Source organism: Oryctolagus cuniculus, chromosome 3 (genome assembly GCF_964237555.1).
Source record: "Oryctolagus cuniculus chromosome 3, mOryCun1.1, whole genome shotgun sequence".
NCBI lineage: Eukaryota > Metazoa > Chordata > Mammalia > Lagomorpha > Leporidae > Oryctolagus > Oryctolagus cuniculus.
In genome coordinates this window covers 159,577,739-159,598,856 of record NC_091434.1, presented here as the reverse complement: position 1 = coordinate 159,598,856, position 21,118 = coordinate 159,577,739, and the positions used below count along the sequence as shown (strand labels likewise).

The following is a 21,118-nucleotide window of genomic DNA, read 5'->3' as shown; positions in this document are numbered from 1 at the left end:
TAAAATAATTTTGTTTATGTATTTATTTGAAAGAGAGAGAGGGAGAGAAAAGGAGATGCAGGTGTTGCAAGCTATGGCCCAACCTGTTGTGCCACAACCCCTGCTCCTGAAAGCAATATTTTCTAAGACATAAACTTGACAACCTATGACAAGGCACTAACAAAAAGGATCTTGAATTCTCCAATAAATCTGTAGTTGCAATTTTTAGTTGTAATGACTGAAGTGTAGACAAGGAACTGAATTTTTCTTGCATTATTTTATTGCTGAGGTAAAGTTTGCATGTAGCGAAGTATGTATTTTTCAAAGGCTCATGACAGAGGAGCTGGACCATCACCAAATCCAGGAGCCTAAAATTCAATGTAGAGCTTCCACATGGGTGACAGGAACCCAGTGTTTGAGCTATGACTGTTACTTCCCAGGGTCTGCATTAACAGAATCAAACTCAGATGCTCTGATAGAGGCTACAAGCATCCAAAGCAGCATGTTAACCATTAGGCTAAAAGCTTGTCCCCATTTCATTTTTTTATGTTTGGATATCTAGTTCTTCTAACATCATTTGTTGAAAAGAATTTCCTCTATTTGTTGTGTTGATTCCTTTGTCCAAAATCAACTAACTGAATATATGATGGTTAGTTTCATAACTCCAACTTCTGTTCTTAGCCTATTTACCTCGATTAATGAAGCTTTAATTAATTTGTATTAGATCTTAAAGGCAAGTGGTACAAATTTCCAATTTTTTCTCTTCTTCAGGACTATTCTGGCTATCTTTGGTCTTTTTCATTTCTGTGTAACTCTTAGAAACAACTCACCAATTACTGCAGAAAAAAATATGTTAAGGTTGAGGCTGGAATTACGCTGTCTGCAGATCAGTTTGGAGAGCACTGACACCGTATCCAGATGAGGTGTTCCAATCCCAGAACTCATTATTATGCCTCTATAGGTGTCTTAAAATTCACATCTGCCATTTTTGTTTCCTGTATAGAGGTTCTACACTTTTTAAAAACACTTATTTCTATTTTTTTCTAATTGTTTCTAGCATGTAGGAATATCATTTATATATACACATACAACACAGCTTGGATCTGAACTTTTGCTAAATTTATTTATTAACCTCAGTAGTATTTTTGGACTCCTTGTATTTTCTTCATAAATAATTATGCTTTCTGTGGATAAAGGCAAGTGTACTTGCTCTCTAATTTTTACATCTTTTACTTTCTTGCTTTATTATGTGAGCTATCTCTACATTACATGAGTATCAGTTGTTCATACACAGGCTTTCTTAAATGAAAGATCCTCTCTATTCCTAGTTTGCTGACTATTTTATTCACGAATTGGTTTTAGACTTTTTCAAAAGCTTTCTTAAAAATCTGTTGTGGTGATTATGCATTTTTCCTTCATTATTCTTCCAACATGATGATACATTGAGTGATTTTTGGATGTTAAAACTAATCTTATTTTCTTGAGAGAAACCTCATTTGGTTGTGATGTAGTATGTTTTTGTATGTATTACTTTTGTTGATTTGCTAGTATTTTTTCAAGATATTTTCAACTATTTTATGAAGTATTGGTCTCTGAATTTCTTTCTTTGTAATATTTTGGCATCGGGGTTGTTGTGACCTCATGAAAACATTGGTAGGAATGTAGAAATGCCATTTCTCTTTCAAAAATCTGAAAATGTTCATGAGTGAAACCATCTGGGATTGGTGTTATATGAAGAGCTTATTAACAAATTCAGATTTCTTCATAAATCCTGGGCTATTCAGATTTTGTATTCTTCTTGTGTCATTTTTTGTGAATGTATGTTCACCTGCATTGGATTCATTGGCATGAAATTGTTAATAATATTTTATTCTATTCATGTGTATATATATATCATTTGTATAGTTTATTTTAGATATTAATTAGTGCTTTCTTTTGCTATTGATCAAAAAATTTATCTTGTTGAGGTTTATCTTTTTTTAAATTTTTGCATTTTACAAAGACCAGATTTCTGACTTAATTGACTATTTCTGTTATTTGTTGCTTATTTCATTGATTCCTCCTCTTATTTTTATTAATTCCTTTCTTTTACTTACTTTGGCTGGTTGGTTTATCTTTTCCTAGCTTCTTCAATAGAAAATTAGATAATTCATTTGAAACCTTGTTTCTTTTCTCACATAGGTATTTCATGTTGTAAATTTCCTTTTAAGCAGTGATTTAGCTATATTCAATAATTTAATATTTTGTATATTTAATATAATTTTATTTAGTAAAAATACAAAATAGGTGCTGTTATTTTAATAGCAGCTCTATATTCCAAAAAAACCCCTCAATCTCATGTCCCTTATTTGATTCTATACAGATTATGTTCTTCAGATTCACATATAAACTGCAGGCAAATTTCTGAGAGGAAAGTTTGAGGCAGGTTTTCATTCATATGCAATTATATATGTATGCATAATTTGACTTTCGGCATAAAAATTACTTCCTATAAAATAATTTATGAGAGTATCACATCAGCTGAATTTATGAAGATATTAAAAATTGTTCAATCTAAGAAATAAGAGTGTTCACTCAGTATAAATTTATTGTAGTAGTTTTCTCACCAATAAAATCCAAATGATGAAAATTTTAAAATTTAATATTGAAACACTCTGATTTCCCTCTTCCCTTTGTGCCTATCCTGTTCTCTGAATTGTTCTGATGCTACATTGTAGGAGAGGCTAAAGATGTCTGAGAAAAGTCCATACCCGTGAAAAACAACTTAATCCCAGGGAAGACAGTTCCAATCAGGGAATAAAATAGCACCCTCTGTGCAATGGCCTGTATTTTCCTTTTCTGGCATTATTCAGGCAGGTAAACAAAGTCACACTCCACCTGTGAAGAGAAGAAATGCCAAAATCAGCATTTTTGATTTTAACAAACCAGATGAGAATCTGTACAGGTTCAGGAGAACAATAGCATCTGGGTTATTTTGTTAGTGTTCTTCAGTTTGCATTTAGTGAACTACATTGATTGCTGACTATGAGCTTTTGTGTTGTTTGTGAAAACTGTGCTCCAGGAGCAAAGTATTTCTGTTTTAAGTGAATCTTTCAAAATTATGTTCAGTCATTTCATTTTTTATTGACTGCTTTTCCTCCTTCTATTTTCAAGTTTTCCAGAATCACATAAATGCCATCAATTTTACAGTGTGGATGAATTGATCTTGATATTTTCATAGGTACATTTTCAGACCCAGTGTATAGGAGATTATTAAGCAGTGAAAATTATTTTTTTGGTAGGACTTTATTTTGGACATTGTGGTTTCTATGATTGTCAGACACTCAGAGATTTAATGTCCTTGTAAAAACTATAAGGAAATGACTAAGGTTTCAACCCTCTGCATTGTCATCTCTGACCATCCGTCATTTCTGGCTATGAACTTGTTTTTTTTATGGCTGTGGGATGGGCAGATTTTATGCCAAAAGCCATTTGGATATTTTATAACATCACTTGTGGTCATGCAATATTATCAACTTAAAAATTAGCCTGCTATGAATTTATTCAATTTTGAGGATGCCTATTTGCAGTTGCCTTGGAAGGGCTAGACAAAATGATTTTGCATGCCTTATATGGACCTTGGGTCAGATATTCCCCACCGCTTTTAAGTTATACAAGTTTCATGTATTTCACATACACAGATTTAGGAAAATAGTGATACCTCCCTCCTTCCCACCAATGCTCCAGCCCTTCTTCCCCCTCCTTCCCCCATTCCCACACTTAATTTTTAGAGATTTTTCAGTTTACTTAATGACAATAAGTTTAACTCTATACTAAGTAAAATAGCTCAACAAATAGTATGAAGAAAGAGAAAACACCATTCCTCAACAGAAGAGACAAAGATGTTCATTTCAACTCAATTTATTACGTTGTAAGTACTCTATTACTTACCCTTGTACAGGGGAAACATATGATATCTCTCTTTTTGGGACTGGCTTATTTCACTAAGTATAATGGTTTCCAGTTGCATCCATTTTGTTGCAAATGACAGAATTTCTTTTTTTTTTTTACAGTTGAGTAGTACTCCATAGTGTATATATACTATGGTTTCTTTATTCAGTCAACAGTTGATGGAAATCTGGGTTGATTCCATATCTTGCATATTATGAATTGTGCTGCAATGAAAGTGGGGCACATAACTTTTTCATATACTTATTTCTTTTGGTTTGGGTATTCCCAGGAGTGGGATGGCTGGATCATATGATGGATCAATATTCAGATTTCTGAGGTACCTCCATACTGTCTTCCCCAGTGGCTGTACCAGTTTACGTTTCCACCAGTGGTAGATTAGGGTACCTTTTCCCCCACATCCTCACCAGTATTTGTTTGTTGATTTCTGTAGGAAAACCATTCTAACTGGGATGAAGTGAAACCTCATTATACAGTTTATTTGCATTTCCCTGATGGTTACTGATCCTGAGCATTTTTTCAAGTGTCTGTTGGCCATTTAAATTTCCTCTCTTAAATGCCTGTCCAAGTCCTTTGTCCATTTCTCAAATATATTTTTGTTTTGTTGTTGTTAAATTTCTTGAGCTCTTTATAGATTCTGAATTAACCTTTTATCAGTTGCATAGCTGGCAAATATTTTCTCCCATTCAGTCGGTTACCTCTTTACTTTGCTGAGTGTTTCTTTTGCAGAGCAGAAGCTTCTCAGCTTAATGTAATCCTATTTGTCAGTTGTAGCTTTGATTGCCTGTGCTTCTGGAGACTTTTCCAAGAAGTCTTTGTTTATGTCAATGTCTTGCAGAGTTTCCCCAATATTTTCTAGTAATTTGAAGGTATCATGTTGTAGATTTAGGTCTTTGATCTATTTTGAGTGGATTTTTGTGTACGGTGTAAGGTATGGGTCTAGTTTCATACTTCTGCATGTGGAGATCCAGTTTCCCAGAACCATTTGTTAAAGAGACTGTCCTTGCTCTATGAATTGATATTTTTTTGACAGGCAGAGTGGACAGTGAGAGATAGAGTGACAGAGAAAAAGGTCTTCCTTTTGCCATTGGTTCACCCTCCAATGGCCACCGCGGCTGGCGCACTGCAGCCGGCACACCACACTAATCCGATGGCAAGAGCCAGGTACTTATCCTGGTCTCCCATGAGGGTGCAGGGCCCAAGGACTTGGGCCATCCTCCACTGCACTCCCTGGCCACAGCAGAGAACTGGCCTGGAAGAGGGGCAACCGGGACAGAATCCGGTGCCCCGACCAGGACTAGAACCCGGTGTGCCAGTGCTGCAAGGCGGAGGATTAGCCTAGTGAGCCGTGGCGCCGGTCACAAATTAATTTTAACTCCTTTGTCAAAAATAAGTTGTTTGTAGATACACGGATTGATTTTGGAATTTCTATTTTGTTCCTTTGGTCTACACATCTTTATTTGTGCTAATACCAGGCTGTTTTAATTATAACTTCCCTGTCATATGTCTTGAAATATGGTATTGTGATGCTTCCAGCTTTGTTTTTGTTGTATAAGATTGCTTTAGCTTTTCAGGTTCTCTTGGGTTTCCATATGAATTTTAGTATTATTTTTTTCTAGATATGAGAAGAATGTCATTGGTATTTTGATTGGGATCACATTGACTCTGTAAATTGCTTTCAGTAGTATGGAAATTTTGATGATGTTTGTTCTTTCAATCGCTGACCATGGAAGATTTTTTTCCATTTTTTAATGATAAAAATTTTAATAAAAAGCTCTATATTGGATATCAGGTTAAAATTAAAAACAGTTATTCAACAGATCATTTTTTCTTCTGGTTTTAAGAAGTGTTTCAGATTTAGAATTGCTCTTGTATATGTAATTCTAATTCTAATTCTAATTCTAAATATAGCTAATAATGAAACAACATAGCTGCCTACAAATGAATTAAACTATATACTTTGTCATGCACATTTTCTTTTATCCTAGAAAAAAATTGAAGTTCTTGAGTTCTTCCTGACAACAGTAAGTTTAGTCAATGATTTACTGTAGACTGAAGGCTACACATCCACAACAGAAAGCATTTGTTTACCTGGTTGACAAATATTGAACATTTGAATTGGATCCTCCTGTATTGATCTTTTTTTCTATGTATTGCCAAAATCAGAAGAATTCTGGAAAAAAATCAATCTGAGATCAGAGCTGGTTCACTTAATAAAATCAATTTATAAAGATTGAAAACAAAAGGGAAAATGACATCTTGATGATATGAGTATTGGATGTAACCCATAACCTAGATTTTTTTAATACTACAAAGTAATTTTTCCCTTAGGCAAGTGCTTATTGAGAATTTATTGTATGTTAGGCATTGACAGACACTGGCTGATACACTGGCAAATAGAACAATCTCATCCTCTGTTTTCCTAGTGCTCATATTGTGGGGGAAGTGGTGATGCACCCTGTAATGGTACAGCAGGAAGAACCCAGGAAGGCTCAGTCCCTCTGCTGATCTGTAGTCCTGAAATTTGTTTCTTTTTTAACTTCTTATTTTTTAAAAAATATGTATTTCAGATTTACAGAAGACTTATAAGAATTGGATGCTGAGTTGTACTATGCCCTTCTGTTATAGGAATAGGTATTTCAATTTTTATTCCTAGTTTGTGCCTCCACAGAGATAAGATTTCAAAGCAGAGGCCAGCATTGCCATATAATAGGTTAAGTTTCTGCCTGTGATGTCAGCATCCCAAATTGCAGTCTGGTTGCTCTTCTTCCCATCAATTCTGTGGTACTGTGCTTGAGAAAGCAGCAGATAATGCTTGATGCAGTTCAATATTAGAATGTGAAGATGAAGAGATTGATAAAATGCCTGAAAGTGAATTCAAAAGAATGATCATAAGATCATTCAGAGGGACTGGCACGATGGCATCCTGTATAGGTGTTGATTAGAGTCCTAGCTGCTCCACTCCTAATCCTGCCCCCTGCCATTGTGCCTGGGAAACAGGAGAGGATGGCCCAAGCACTTGGACCACTGGACCCATGAGCAAGACCTTGAAGAAGCGCCTGGATCTTGGCTTTAACTTGGCCCAACCCTGGCCATTGCAGCCAACTGGGGAATGAACCTGTGGATGAAATATATATATATATATATATATATACACACACACACACACACACACACACACACCTTTCTTCTGACTTACAAAGAAGTAAATAAGAAAAAATTACTCAGAAACAAAGCAATTCAAATTCATGAGATAAAGAAATCCATATACAATACGGATGAAACATTTTACTGAGAAATAGAGATATTGAAGAGAAATCAAACTGAAATATTAGAAATGAAGAAGTCCCTTTGTTTCTGGCTTCCATAGCCTTGGCAACTCATGACTAAAGCCTAGGGAGATTACTGACACCATAAACAAGAGTGTCAACTTGTGAAGTCAACAACAGGAGTCACTGTGTACTTACTTCTCATGTGGGATCTATCTTTAATGTGTTGTCCAATGTGAAATAATGCTATAACTAGTACTAAAACAGTATTTTACACTTTGTGTTTCTGTGTGGGTGCAAACTGATGAAATCTTTACTTAATATATACTAAATCAATCTTCTGTATATAAAGATAATTGAAAATGAATCTTGATGTGAATGGAATGGGAGAGGGAGCGGGAGATGGGAGGGATGCGAGTGGGAGGGAAATTATGGGTAGGGGAAGCCATTGTATTCCATAAACTGTACTTTGGAAATTTATATTTACTAAATAAAAAAAAGAAATGAAGAAGTCAATATGTAAAATAGAAAATAAAGTGGAAAACCTCAATAACAAACTTGGTGAGGCACAGAAAGAATGTCTGAGGTAGAAGACAAATCCTTGGATCCTTGGAAATATCTCAGACAAAAGAAAAAGAAAAAATTAGAAAAACTAAAAACAGTGTTCAAGATTTATGGGATACTATCAAATGATCAGACATGTGTGTCTTAGGAGTTCCTGAAGGTATGGAAAAAAAGAATGAATTAGAAGGCCTCTTCAGGGAAATAATAGCAGAAAAATTCCCTAATTTGGAGAAAGAAAGAGACATCAAGGATAGGAAGCACATACAGTTCCTAACAGGTATGATCAGCAAAGATCTTCACCATGACACATAATAGTGAAATTTTCAACAGTAAAACATAAATAAAATATTCTAAAATGTTCACAAAAACCACAAGATTACCTTCAAAGAATCTTCAATTAGACTAACAGCTGATTTCTCATCAGAAACTCTACAGGCTAGGACAAAATGGAGACACATAGTGCAAGTCCTAAAAGAAAGAAGCTATCAACACATAATACTGCACCCTGCAAAGCGTTCATTAATAAATGAAGGTAAAATAAAGACCTTCCAAAAAAACAGAAATTGAAAAAATTTGTCACTACTTTTCCAGCTTTACAAAGGATGCTTAAGGATGTACTACATAGATCAGGGAAGATAGTCATCAATATGAAACTAAGTTAAGGCAGAAAGTCTCCTAGTAAAAGTACAAAGGAAATCCAATAGGATTATTATCCAATAGGAATATTTGTGGAAAATGGTAAGACAAAGTTTACTTATCAATAATAACCTTGAATGTAAATTACCTAAATTCTCCAATTAAGAGATACTGACTGGCTAAATGGATTAAAAGGTAAGACCCATGTTTGCTGCCTTCAAGAAACACACCTCACCAACAAAGATACAGACTGAACACAAAAGTATGGAAAAAGATATTACATGCTAATGGAAGACAAAAACAAGCAGGCATCATCATCCTAATATCAAACAAAATAGAATTTAAAGCCAAAACTGTTTAAAAAGACAAAGAAGGGAATTATGTAATGATTAAAGGTCAATTCAAAAGTGAAATGTGACTATTGTAAATGTATATGTACCCAATGCCTGGTGCCTGGTGATTTAAAACAAATGTTAATGGATTTAAAGGAAGACATGGACTCCAACACAATAATAATGGGGAACTTCAATGCCCCACTTTATTTTTTAAAAGATTTATTTTATTTATTTAAAAGGCACAGTTGCAAAAAGAGAGGGAGAAATACACAAAGAGAGGTCTTCCATCTGCTTGTTCACTCTCCAAATGGCCACAGTTGCTGAGGTTGGGCCAAGACAAAACAAGGAGCCAGGAGGTTCTTCTAATATCCCATGTGAGAAAAGCTGCTCAAATATGTGTGTCATCTTCTGCTGTTTTCCCAAGAAAACTAGCAGGGGGACAGATCAGAAGCGGAGCAGCCAGGTCTCGAACTGGTACCCATATGTGATGCCTGTGCCACAGGCCTTGGCTTAGCTTACTACACCACAATGCCAGCCCCAACATCCTACTTTCATCAACAGGCATATCAACAAACAAAAAATCAACAAACAACAGATACTCTGGACCAAACAGACCTAAATAACATCTATAGAACATTTAATTCCATGGTTGTAGAACACACATTCTTTTCATTTGTGCATAGAACTTTCTTTATGCCATAAAACAAGTCTCAATAAATTAAAAAGCATTGAAATCCTACCATGTAACTTTTATGACTACAGTGGAATGAAACTGAAAATTAACAACTTAAGAAATTCTAGAAAATATCCAAATACATGGATACTGTAAAACACGCTTCTGAATGAATAATGGGTCATAGAAGAAATAGAAAGGTAAGTTAAAAAATTCCTGGAAATGAATGATAATGAGAAAACAACATATCAAAAGTTATGAGATTCAGCAAAAGCTGTCTTCACAAGGAAGTTTATAGAAGTTAGTGCCAACATCAAGAAATTGGAAAGAAATCAAATAAATGATCTATCAATGCAACTGAAGTTCCTAGAAAAACAACACAAACCAAACCCAAAATTAGTAGGAGAAAAGAACTAATTATCTTACCGAAGAAATAAACAAATATTGACACCAAAATATGATACAAAATTCAGCGAAATTAAAAGGTGGTTTTTTGAAAACAAACAAACAAACAAAATTGATATATCTTTGGCCAAAGTAACTAAAAACAGAGGGAGAAGACCCAAAGTAATAAAATCAGAGATGAAAAAGGAGATGTAACAGCAGATACCACAGAAACAAAAAGAACCACCAGGAATTACTACAAACAGCTATATGCCAAAAAATTTAGAAAATCTAGAAGAAATGCATAGATTTCTAGACACATTAAATCTGACAAAATTGAGTCATTAAGACATAGAAAAACTAAATAGACCAATAAAAATGATTAAGATTGAATCTGTAATAATGACTCTCTCAACAAAGAAGAGCTGAGGACCAGAGGGTTTCACTACTGACCTCTATCAAACTTTTAAAGAAGAACTAATTTCAGTTCTTCTCAAGCCACTCAAAACAGCTGAAAAGGAGGGAACACTCCTGAATTCCTATGAGGACAGCAAGCTTAATTCCAAAATCAGAAAAACATACAACAGAGAAGGAGAACTATAGACTAATTATCCCTGATGAACATAGATGCAGAAATCCTCAAGAAAATACTGGCTAATCAAATTCAACAACACATCAGGAAATGTCATTCACCTGGAGCAAGTGGAATTTATCCCTGGTATGCAAGGATTATTCAATACATGCAAATCAATAAATGTTATACAGCATATTAACAAAGAATAAAAGTATATGATTACAATAAATGAGAAAAACATTTGATAAAACACAACAACCTTTAATGATGAAAATCTTAAGCAAAATGGGTATAGAAGGAACATTCCTCAACAAAATCCAAGCAGTATGCTACAAACTCATGGCTAGCATCATATTGGATGGGGAAAAGTTGGAAGCATTTCCACTAAGATCCATAACCAGACAGGGGTGTCCACTTTCACTATTGCTATTCAACATAGTCCTGGAAGTTTTATCCAGAAAAAGAAATCAAGGGATACAAATTGAAAAGGAGGAAGACAAATTATCCCTATTTGCATATGACATGATGCTATATTTGGGGAATGAAAACATCTCCACCCAGGGACTATTGGAACTAATAAGAGAATTTGGTAAAATGACAACATATAAAATGAATAGACAAAAATCAATAGTCTTTCTACATACAAACAATGCTATGACTAAAAAAGAATTTGTAAGATCAGTTCCACTCACAATGCTACAAAAAATTTTAGATACCTTGGAATAAATTTTTTTATTTGACAGATAGAGTTAGACAGTGAGAGAGAGAGACAGAGAGAAAGGTCTTCCTTCCATTGGTTCACCCCCCAAATGGCTGCTATGGCTGGAACTATGCCAATCCGAAGCCAGGAGCCAGGTGCTTCCTCCTGGTCTCCGACATGGGTGCAGCTGCCCAAGCACTTGGACCACCCTCCAGTGCCTTCCCAGGCCACAGCAGAGAGCTGGACTGGAAGAGGAGCAGCCAGGACTAGAACCCGGTGCCCATATGGGATGCTGGCGCCGCAGGCGGAGGATTAGCCAAGGGAGTCATGGTGCCGGTCTCAACTTTGGAATAAATTTAACCAAGGAAGTGAAAGATCTCTACAATGGAAATTACAAAACATGGAAGAAAGAAATAGAAGACACAGAAAATGGAAAAATCCTCCATGTCCTTGGATTGGAAGAATTAACATCAAAATGTTCATATTTCCAAAAGCAATTTATAGATTCATTATGGTCTCAATCAAAATACCAAGGACTTTTTTTCTCAGATCTAAAAAAAATGATCCTAAAATTCATATGGAAACACAAGAGACCCCACATAAATATAGAAATCTTATACAACAAAAACAAAGCCAGTGGCATCACAACATCAGATTTCAAGACATACTGCAGGGCAGTTATAATCAAAACTTCCTGGTACTGGCACTAAAATAGACATGTAGGCCAATGGAACAGAAAGGAAACCCAGAAATTAATCCATACATCTGCAACCAATTAATCTTTGACAAATGAGCTGAAATCAATCCCTTGAAAAGGTATGGTTTTTTTAAGAAATGGTTCTGGGAAAATTGGATCTATACATGCAGAAGTATGTACCTTAAGTTTATACAAAAATCAACTCACAGTAGTTCATGGATCTAAATCTATGACCTGACGCCAACAAATTACTAAAAGAGAATACTGGGGAAACCCTGCAAGTCATTGGTCTAGGCAAAGATGTCCTGGGAAAGACCCCAGAAGCACAGGCAATCTAAGAAAAAATAGACAAATGGGATTACATCAAGTTAAGAAGCTTCTGCACTGCAAAGAAAACACAAAGGCAAGAGGTAGCCAACAGAATTGGAGAAAATATTGGCAAACTATGCAAATGATAAAGAATTAATATCCAGAATCTAAAAAGAGCTTTTAAACTCAGCAACCAAACAATAGAGTTAAAAAATAGAGGACATGGAGGCAGTTTTCAAAGGGTGAAATACAAATGGCCAACAGACACATGAAAAAAAATGCTCAGGATCACTAGCTATCAGGGAAATGCAAATCAAAACCACAGCGAGTTATCATTTCACTCCAGCTATAATGGCTGTCATTCAAAAATCAAAACATGATAAATTGTGACAAGGAATTTGGAAAAAGTTACCCTAATCCACTGTTGATGGGAATGTAAGCCAGAACAACCATTAAACCATTATGGAAGACAGTATGGAGATTTATTAGAGATCTGAAAATAGATTTAATGTATGACCCACACATCTCACTCATGGAAATTTACCCAAATGAAATGAAATCAGCATATGAAAGAGTTATTTGTACCCCTATTTTTAATGTAGCTGAATTTACAATAGCTAAAATATGTAATCAACCCAGATGCCCATTAACTGATGACTAGATAAAGAAAATTGGTATGTATGTGTACACACACACACACACACACCATGGAAAATTACTCAGCCATTAAAAATAATGGAGTCCTGTCTTTTGGAACAAAATAAATACAACTGGAAACCATTATGTTTAATGAAATAAGCCAGTCTCAAAAACAGAAATATGTGTTTTCTCTGACATGTGGCAGTTAATATAGAATACCAACACAAGTATAGGAATGAAATGATCATTTTCGGATATGATTGTCATTGTTTACAATCCTGTGGAATCTTCCTACTTTTTATTTGTTAATATTATAATCAAATTGCTCTAGTATTGATTATGAAGAGCTCCCATAGGTTGGTTACTTTGTCTTTATGACATGCCCCTAAAGCTTCTCTTCCCTTCCTTTCCCTTCTCTTCTTTCCCCTTCTGCTGATCCTACTTTATCACAGCCTTACTCTCTAGCACCACAAAATGCTCCAAGCTCATCTTATACTCATATTTTATTGTTTGTAGCCCTAAATCAGCTATTTCTCCAGGAAATCCTGTGTCCTTTTTATTAAATAATGGTATTACTTTTTCCTTCCTTCCTTCCCTCCTTCTGCCTGCCTTCCTTCTTTCCTTCCTTCCTTCCTTCCTTCCTTCCTTCCTTCCTTCCTCTCTCTCCTTCCCTCCCTCCTTTCCTTCCTTTTTTCTGTAAATGGATGTCTTGAGTAGAGTGATTTTTTAAAGATTTAGAAAGAAAGAGTTGGGGGAGAGAGAGAGAGAGAGAAAGAGAGAGAGAGAGAGAGAGAGAGAGAGAGAGAGAGAGAAGGGAATCTTCCATTAGCTGGTTCACCCCATAAATGGCCATAATGGCCAGGGCTGGGCCAGGTAAAAGCCAGGAGACAGGAGATTCATCCAGATATATGACATGAGTGCAGGGGCCCAGGCATTTGGTCCATCTTCTGCTGCTTTCCCAGGTGCATCAGAAGGGAGCTGGATCAGAAGTGGAGCTTCCTGGACTCAAACTGGCACCCATATGGGATGCCAGTGCAACAGGTGGAGGCTTAACCCTCCGTGCCACAGTGCTAGCCCCATGAATAATGGTATTTCTAAGCCCATATCTGGGTGTAATGTGTACTCATTGTTGAATGTCACTGCTTTCTGGACCTCACAGAGGACAAAACTAGAAAATATATATTTGTGTGATTATTTGTATACATACTTCTGTATTTTTGAATTTATCATTCTCTATTAAAATAATCTGAGTATATACTGATACCTTAGATTACAGTTCACTCTCATGGTATTTTTGTTACCATTCCTCTTTTGTTTATTTATAACTTTTTTCTTTGACAGACACCTGACTCTCATTGTCTACAGCACATTTACTTTTTTGTTCAAGCTTAGTATACATATAAAACAGATTCATAATTGCTAACCTATACTCTGATGAGAAATAGTTGTCAGAATACAATGCACTGATATTCTTTAGCCTTGCATAGCCAATCCAAACCATGTTTCTTGAAGCTACACATTTCAATTCTCTGCTTCCCCAACATCTTGAACTATGGATATGTCATTAATTTGTAATACAGTTAGTCATCTGTCATAGCCTGTGTTCTCTCTCGCATTTCCCCGAACACCCTGGTTGGTTTTCTGACTTGCATACAGTAATACTTACTCTGTGTGTACAGTTTTCAAAGTAGTGTACTTGGAGAAGACCAAAATTTAAATCTGTAGACTGAGTAAAGAAGACTGCTCTTCCAGTGTGAATGGGCCTTATCCAGTCAATTGAGGGCCTGAATAGAACAAAAAGACTGATTCTCCCTGCCTGATCACCTTGGGTTGCCAAATTAGATGTTTCTTGCCTTTAGGTACAAACTGAGATGTCAACTCTTCTGGGTCTCAATTCTGCTTGCATGTGGCCTGGACTTATGCCATCAATGCTCCTGGGTTTCCAGCTTCCTAACACAGATCTTTGGACTGGTGAGTCTCCATAATTTTATGAGTTAATTCCTTGTTTCTCTCTCTCTCTTTCTCTCTCTCTCTCTCTCTCTCTCAACCCCCTCCCTCCTCCCACCCCTCTCTCTTTCTGTCTTTGTATTGTTCTGTTTCTCTCTCTCCTTCTCTGGAGAACACTAAGTAATACAGATTTGTATCAAGAGTAAGGTGTTACTATGTGAATTAACGGTACAACTAGTACTCAAATAGTACTTTACACTTTGTGTTTCTGTGTGGGTGCAAACTGTTAATCTTTACCTAGTATATACTAAATTGATCTTCTGTATATAAAGATAATTGAAAATGAATCCTGATGTGAATGGGATGGGAGAGGGAGCAGGAGATGGGATGGTTGCGGGTGGGAGGGAGGTTATCAGTGAAAAAAGCCACGGTAATCCAAAAGCTGTACTTTGGAAATTTATATTTATTAAATAAAAGTTAAAGAAAAAGAGTAACATGTTTTTGTAATAAGTGCCTAACAATGTGGAAGTGGCTTTGGAACTGGGCAATGGGTAGAGGCTGCAAGGGTTCTGAGGTGGAGATTGTTGTAGAAATATGGTCATTGAAATAAGAACACTGGGTCAGTGTTGTGGCATAATGGTTGCAGCTGCCACCTGCAATGCCAGCCTCCCATATTGGCGCCGGTTCGCGTCCTGGTTTCTCCACATCCGATCCAGCTCCTTGCTAATGGTCTGGGAAAAACAGCAAAAGATGCCCAACAGAAGATGCCATGTGGGAGATCTGTATGAAGGTCCTGGCTTCCTGGCTTCCTGGCCTGGTCCAGTGCTGTCTGTTGTGGCCTTCTGGTGAGTCAGACAGTAAATGGAAGAGCTCTCTCTCTCTCTCTCTCTTTCTCTCTTTCTCTCTTTCTCTGTCTCTCTCTCTCTTCTGTAACCCTGACTTTCAAAATAAATAAATATATCATAAAAAAAGCAGGGCCACTTCTTCACTGGATCCAGAAGGTGGAGCACTGAACCAAAGACATCATTCTTGAGCCTTTGGATCAAGTGGAATTTGCCTTCCTAAGTTTTGGTCTTGCTTGAAATTTACCATTTGTTCCTTCTTTACTATTTCTGCCTTTTGTAAAAGGAATGTTTATGTAGACCTGTGCTACTACACTGTTTTGGAAGCACATAATTTCTCTGGTCTCTCGGATTCACAAGTCAGTGTTTAACAAACATAAAAATTATGCAGATTTGGGGTGGGTTCTGGAGCTATGCCATTTCCACTTCCATTCTCTCTCCTCCTATCTTGTTAGTGCCTCCAGGCCTTTCACCTATATGAGTTGGCTCCTGCCATGCTCTCCTGGAAACTCTGTCTCTGGCAACCACACAGGTTGTGCTGCTCAGCTCATCTGTCCTGTAGATGAAGGTCAGCTGCCACCAAGGGTGCTTACCTCTCCCAGCCCAACACAGTGAAGTGCTCTGAGGATGGGGTCAGTGCCTCATGCCTGCCCCTGGCTTTTTGCTTCTTCTGCCATGCAAGGCTGGTACTTCTCTGTGGAGGATGCCCAGAACTGTATTCCTGAGCTGGACGGTGAGACATCCATATAATAGACACAGAGGAGAGGAACTTGCCTTATACTGTGCTGAATATCTTCTTGATATCATCAAAGATCAGAGGACCTACAAGTGACGTAAGCTACAGAAGACTCCGGAATATGCTTTATTGGCATTGATGCCAAAGTGACCACTGAAGAAATCATTAAGGAGCTGGCACAGATTGCAGGGTGACTCACTGAGGATGAGGATGAAAAGAAAATGTAGCTGATGAAGATGATTGGCCAACAAGGAGGCTGCACTGCTGCGTGAAGAGGCTACCATAAGCGTAGAACTTTTGTCACCAGGGCCCACCCCACAGCGTATCTGGAGCTGGGACAGGTGAGAAACCAGGGTCCTAGGACCTCAGTGTGGAGGCAGGACCTGAGAATCTATCTAGGGAAATGTCTTCACAGCAAAGTGGCTCCTCAGCCAAAGTCCACACAGGCCTTTTCTCTATCCTGGAGTGTGGGACAGAAAACAGGCCATGTTGGTGAGCCTTGCACTCCTACTGGTGTGGCCAGACCTTCCAGCTCTTCAGCCTCCAACAACTGGCCTCGAGTTGCAAGTCTGGTTCTTTGAGGACAATGAGGATGAGGTGGAGGAGCAAGAGGAAGAAGACATAAGGAATTCAGTGAGGAAGAGAATGGCTGCAGCGGTGAGGTAGCAAATGAGGAAGATGAGGATAGCACTGAGGAGGATGAAGAGGATAAAGAGAAAGAAGAGGAAGAGATGATGGTGCATGGAACAGAAGGCAAAGAGGACCCTGGCTCTGACAGTGGCACAATAGGGGTGGTAGCTCTGACAGAAGGGGAGCAGTTGGTTATAGCCAATGCAGGAGACTCTCAAGGTGTAGTATCTAAAGCTGGCAAAGCTTCAGGCATGTCCTTTGACCACAAACCAAAGGATGGATAAGAGCTAGCATACTTCAAGAATGCTGGTGTCAGGGTTATTACACTAGAAAGAGTCAACAGGGGCCTCCAGAGCCGTTGGAAACCACTTCTACAGGAGAAACCAGAACCTGCTGCCTGAGGATCAGATGATTTCAGCCCTTCCCAGGGTGTTGATTCTCACTGATGATTTTGAATTTGTGGTCAATGACTGTGATGGCATCTCAATAAAAGATTAGGCAGCTCGATGCACATGAGGAGTTTCAGTTGCTGCCATCCATCATGGAGGAGCTTCTGGACCAGCGCCTGGTGCCAGACACTTCTCGGGGTGGTACAGGGTATGACAGCATGACTTGTATCATCAGTTGCTTCAAGTCTCCAAACCCAGCACAGCTCCAGCCAGAGTGCCAAGTGAAAATCAGAAAAAATACTCTCTGCTGAGGGGGCTGAAGAGCATGGCAACAGTGAAATCAAGAAGGCCAGGTGGGACTAGCAGTCACTTAGCACACTTCTCACATACACAGTTTTCTGAGTCCTCTGGCCCTGGGACTGATTTTTGCTTTTTTCCTTTAGCTTTAGCAGTAGGGGTTTGGTGTGCATGGGAGCTGGGTGTTGGAGGCTTTCTGGCCAAGGAACAAGTGCATAGGGGTCTGGAAAACCCACAGCTAGAGTGAGAGAAGATCAGGGAGGTGAGCTGTGTTGCCCTCACACTTTGCCTAAGAGGTCCTTAACATACCCAGATTCTGGTCTCATCCCATCTTGGAGACTTGGTGCACCCAGATCCAGCCCCCTCTCTGTTCCACACAAACTGCTACTTCTATTGTCTTTGTCTTTGCTGTCCACTGCTTAACAACTCACAACTTTTTCCCTCTCATTTCAGGTTGCTGTCCAATAACTTCCATCCACTGTGTCTGCTTACCTCTCTATTTGGTGGTGGATCTTGTTTTTCTCACAACTGTTGGAAGTGAACTCTTCTCATCTCTCTCTCTCTCTCTCGCTCTCTCTCTCTCTCTCTCTCTCTCTCCTCTCACCTGTCTCTTAATGAGGGAATGAGTCAGTAAATGGAAGATCATTAAAAATAGGTTCTGGGCTAGTGAACAAGTGTATTTTCCTATTTTTCATCCTAACAAAAACAACAACAACAAAAACTACTCTACAGGTGCATATGGATTCCAACATGCTTTCACCAATAGAAACCCCACACTTTAATTTGTTAACCATGGTCCTCTTTCCAGGAGATTCCTGTTAACTAACTGACCTCTCTCATGTTACATACTAGGCCTGTATTCTTCTGTTCCACTCTCAGTGAGAATAGAGAGCCATTTTTGTAATTTTTTGGTACAATACTCTCTCACTTAACTTGTAGAAATTTCACAGCTCCCATTTTCACCAGATATTTATTCCTCATTGCCACAGATGTGATAAACATTTTGAAATGTCATTATGTAAGGACCCACCACGGAAGTCTTGTTTCACCTCATTCCCTCTAACTCCAGCTTTATTATATGAGAGGTGCCACAAGGCAGTTTTCCCCAAGGCCATGCCTGATCCTAGGGACAAAACATCGACCACTAGCTCTAAGTCTTGACTCATGCCTCTGGTTCCTTTTTGAGTCCAGGTCACAATCAGGTCCTCTGTAAATCTCCCCATCTGGAGCTGGCTGTTCCGAAAGAATATCTACACTGACAGGAGGCTAAGTTTTTTTCAGCACAAGTAATTTCTCAAACCTTTATTCTGCTATTTTTCATTCTAGCTATTAAAATTCATAGCAGCAAACTCGGTGAGCACTAGATCTATGTGGGTTGGAGGTAAATTTAGGCCTTAATGGAGGATGTCACTCACAAGGCAAGATAATTTAAGGATGGTCTCTTTGCATTGGAATTTTAAAGCATTACAGCAGGAAGAAAGAAATGTTGCCAATGTAAATTTATGTATGGATATGGCTTTTGGAAAGTATCTTCAGAACCAACATATGGATCATAGAGCTCCTATATTAAGCTTGGATAATGAAAGATTGCTTATTTTTATCTCTATCTATTTTTAAAGATGAATTTATACATTTTAATGCCCTAAAGAACCAACATTTTGTTTCTGTGGGAGAAGACATATATGATATATATGATATTCCAATAGCTTGAAGCCAATTATTTGCTACCAAACTTAAAAGCTACAGGACAATCTTATTTGGCCCAATGGGGAAACAATATTAATACAGATAAATTCTAAACAGGGACCATCATCTGGAAAATAAATCATTTGATGGTAGTTACACACTTTCTCCTAGCATGGTGACAGTACTACCAAATTAATTTTGTCATATATAGGCAAAGGAGACAATGTTAATAAACATAGCAGAATATTAAGATATTTTCACTCTGAGTGATATGACCCATGGTTGTTTTTCTTTCTATGTATTCAAGATTTAGTCCCATACATCCCTTCTAATCATGCATTAGGTAGAACCTCAAAATATTTTCCATGAAGTATTCATCTGGGGCCTACCACAGGACAATGTCATATAATTCACACTGATTTTACTTAAAACTACAAATGGCATAATAATTATAATTTGGTACAGCTACTATTGACATGGAAATAGAAAAATAAAATTAAGTGACTTGAATATAACAGATGCTTGTTTTTCCTTCATCTAAAAATTCCAAGATAGGCAATCTAAGACTGGAATGTGGTCCAGCGCTGGAAAATCCTTTTGAGCTTGGGCTCTGTACAGTGTGGTTTTTGTCCCAGTAGCCCAAAATGGCAGCTAGAGAGCCAACCATCATATCTTAGTTTCAGCTAGGACAGTAGAGGTAGGGACAAAGGAAAAGGGGCAAAGAGTGTGTAGCAGCAGCTTTGTAAGTTAGGTCTACATCTGTTGCCCCTGAACTTTTCCACTCCTGCACTGTTGACCAGAGCTTAGATACATGGCCACACTAAACTATATGAACCTGAAAGGAAAAAAACTTTATTTTGAAGGATCAAGTATCTCACTAAAAGCTGGGGTTCTGGACCATGGGAGAAGAGATAAATGATTGTTGAAAGACAACTGGTATCACCTACCATAGGTTCTGTATGTTATTATAGTTCTGTAGTCTAATTTCTGTACCTTACTGCTTTCCAAGTATCTCTGCTGTGTGAATGGGATTTCACATGCTAAAAAGCATGAGTGCATAGAGGTAGCCTAAGGACAAGGTGGAGGATGACAGTATTGCAGCATTGGATATGCAACTGTGAAAACCCACGGAGCTGTACACTGCAGAGGGGTAAAAGAAACCAAACCAGTATGTGGAGGGAACTGAAGATAAAGGCACACTGACATATGCTACAGATTGTATTAATTCAACTGTTTCTGTTTTAAAATTTTATTTAAGGTATAAAATTTCATGTATTTTCTATATACAGATTCAGGAACATGGTGATACTTTCCACCCTACCCTCCCTACCCACAAACGCCCCTACACTTCCTCTGCTGACAAGATAGCAGCTGTCTCTGCCAGTTGCTGGTGTGTGCATAAGAGCTGCAGCAGCTGCTACCTACTTATTCCCAAAATGGCCAGTTGGTGGGCACCGTTGTAGAGGGGATGGAGAGAGAGAACATACACCTTTTGTTTTTTTCTGGGTGAGGGGCCTCCCTGTTTCCCTCAGGACACTGGTGTGGTATGCTAGGCTCTCCCTCTGGCAGTATCACTGGTGCCACATGCCTCTGCATTCTGATCTCACCTTGCTCTCCAAAACTGGTGCTTTCTCCACCTCAGGGCTGCTCGTGTCATATGTTGTGTCCATGCCAGTTGCTGAGCGTCTGCACCTTCCACACAGATCCATGGTGTCTCTCCTCTTGCCTTAGACTCTCCACTGCAATTTCCCTCCAACTCTCCCCTGAAAATGCCCTTTCTCCACTTTTTTTTCCCATGCTGTCCATATTCTGCCACCTTCTACTTCAATTGTTTAAACATTCAAAGAGAAATTTTTAATTTTAATGATTTTGATGTAAACATGT

General features: G+C 38.0%; 1 long non-coding RNA gene and 1 pseudogene across 2 annotated transcripts in view; both read left to right on the top strand.

The window, feature by feature from the left end:
- The first annotated feature begins 2,249 nt into the window (after positions 1–2,249).
- The window catches only part of LOC138849056 (uncharacterized), a 108,865-nt gene continuing 89,996 nt past the window's right edge, over positions 2,250–21,118 (top strand). Inside the window, exons 1-2 of one of the 2 annotated variants that reach the window (XR_011387435.1) lie at positions 2,250–5,951; positions 14,567–14,678. This is a non-coding gene — a long non-coding RNA (uncharacterized lncRNA). Of the gene's footprint in view, positions 5,952–5,991; positions 6,562–14,566; positions 14,679–21,118 lie in introns of those variants that run through there. The other variant, XR_011387434.1, reaches the window with a different exon arrangement.
- On the top strand, positions 15,291–20,426 carry LOC127491546 (protein phosphatase 1G pseudogene; annotated as a pseudogene).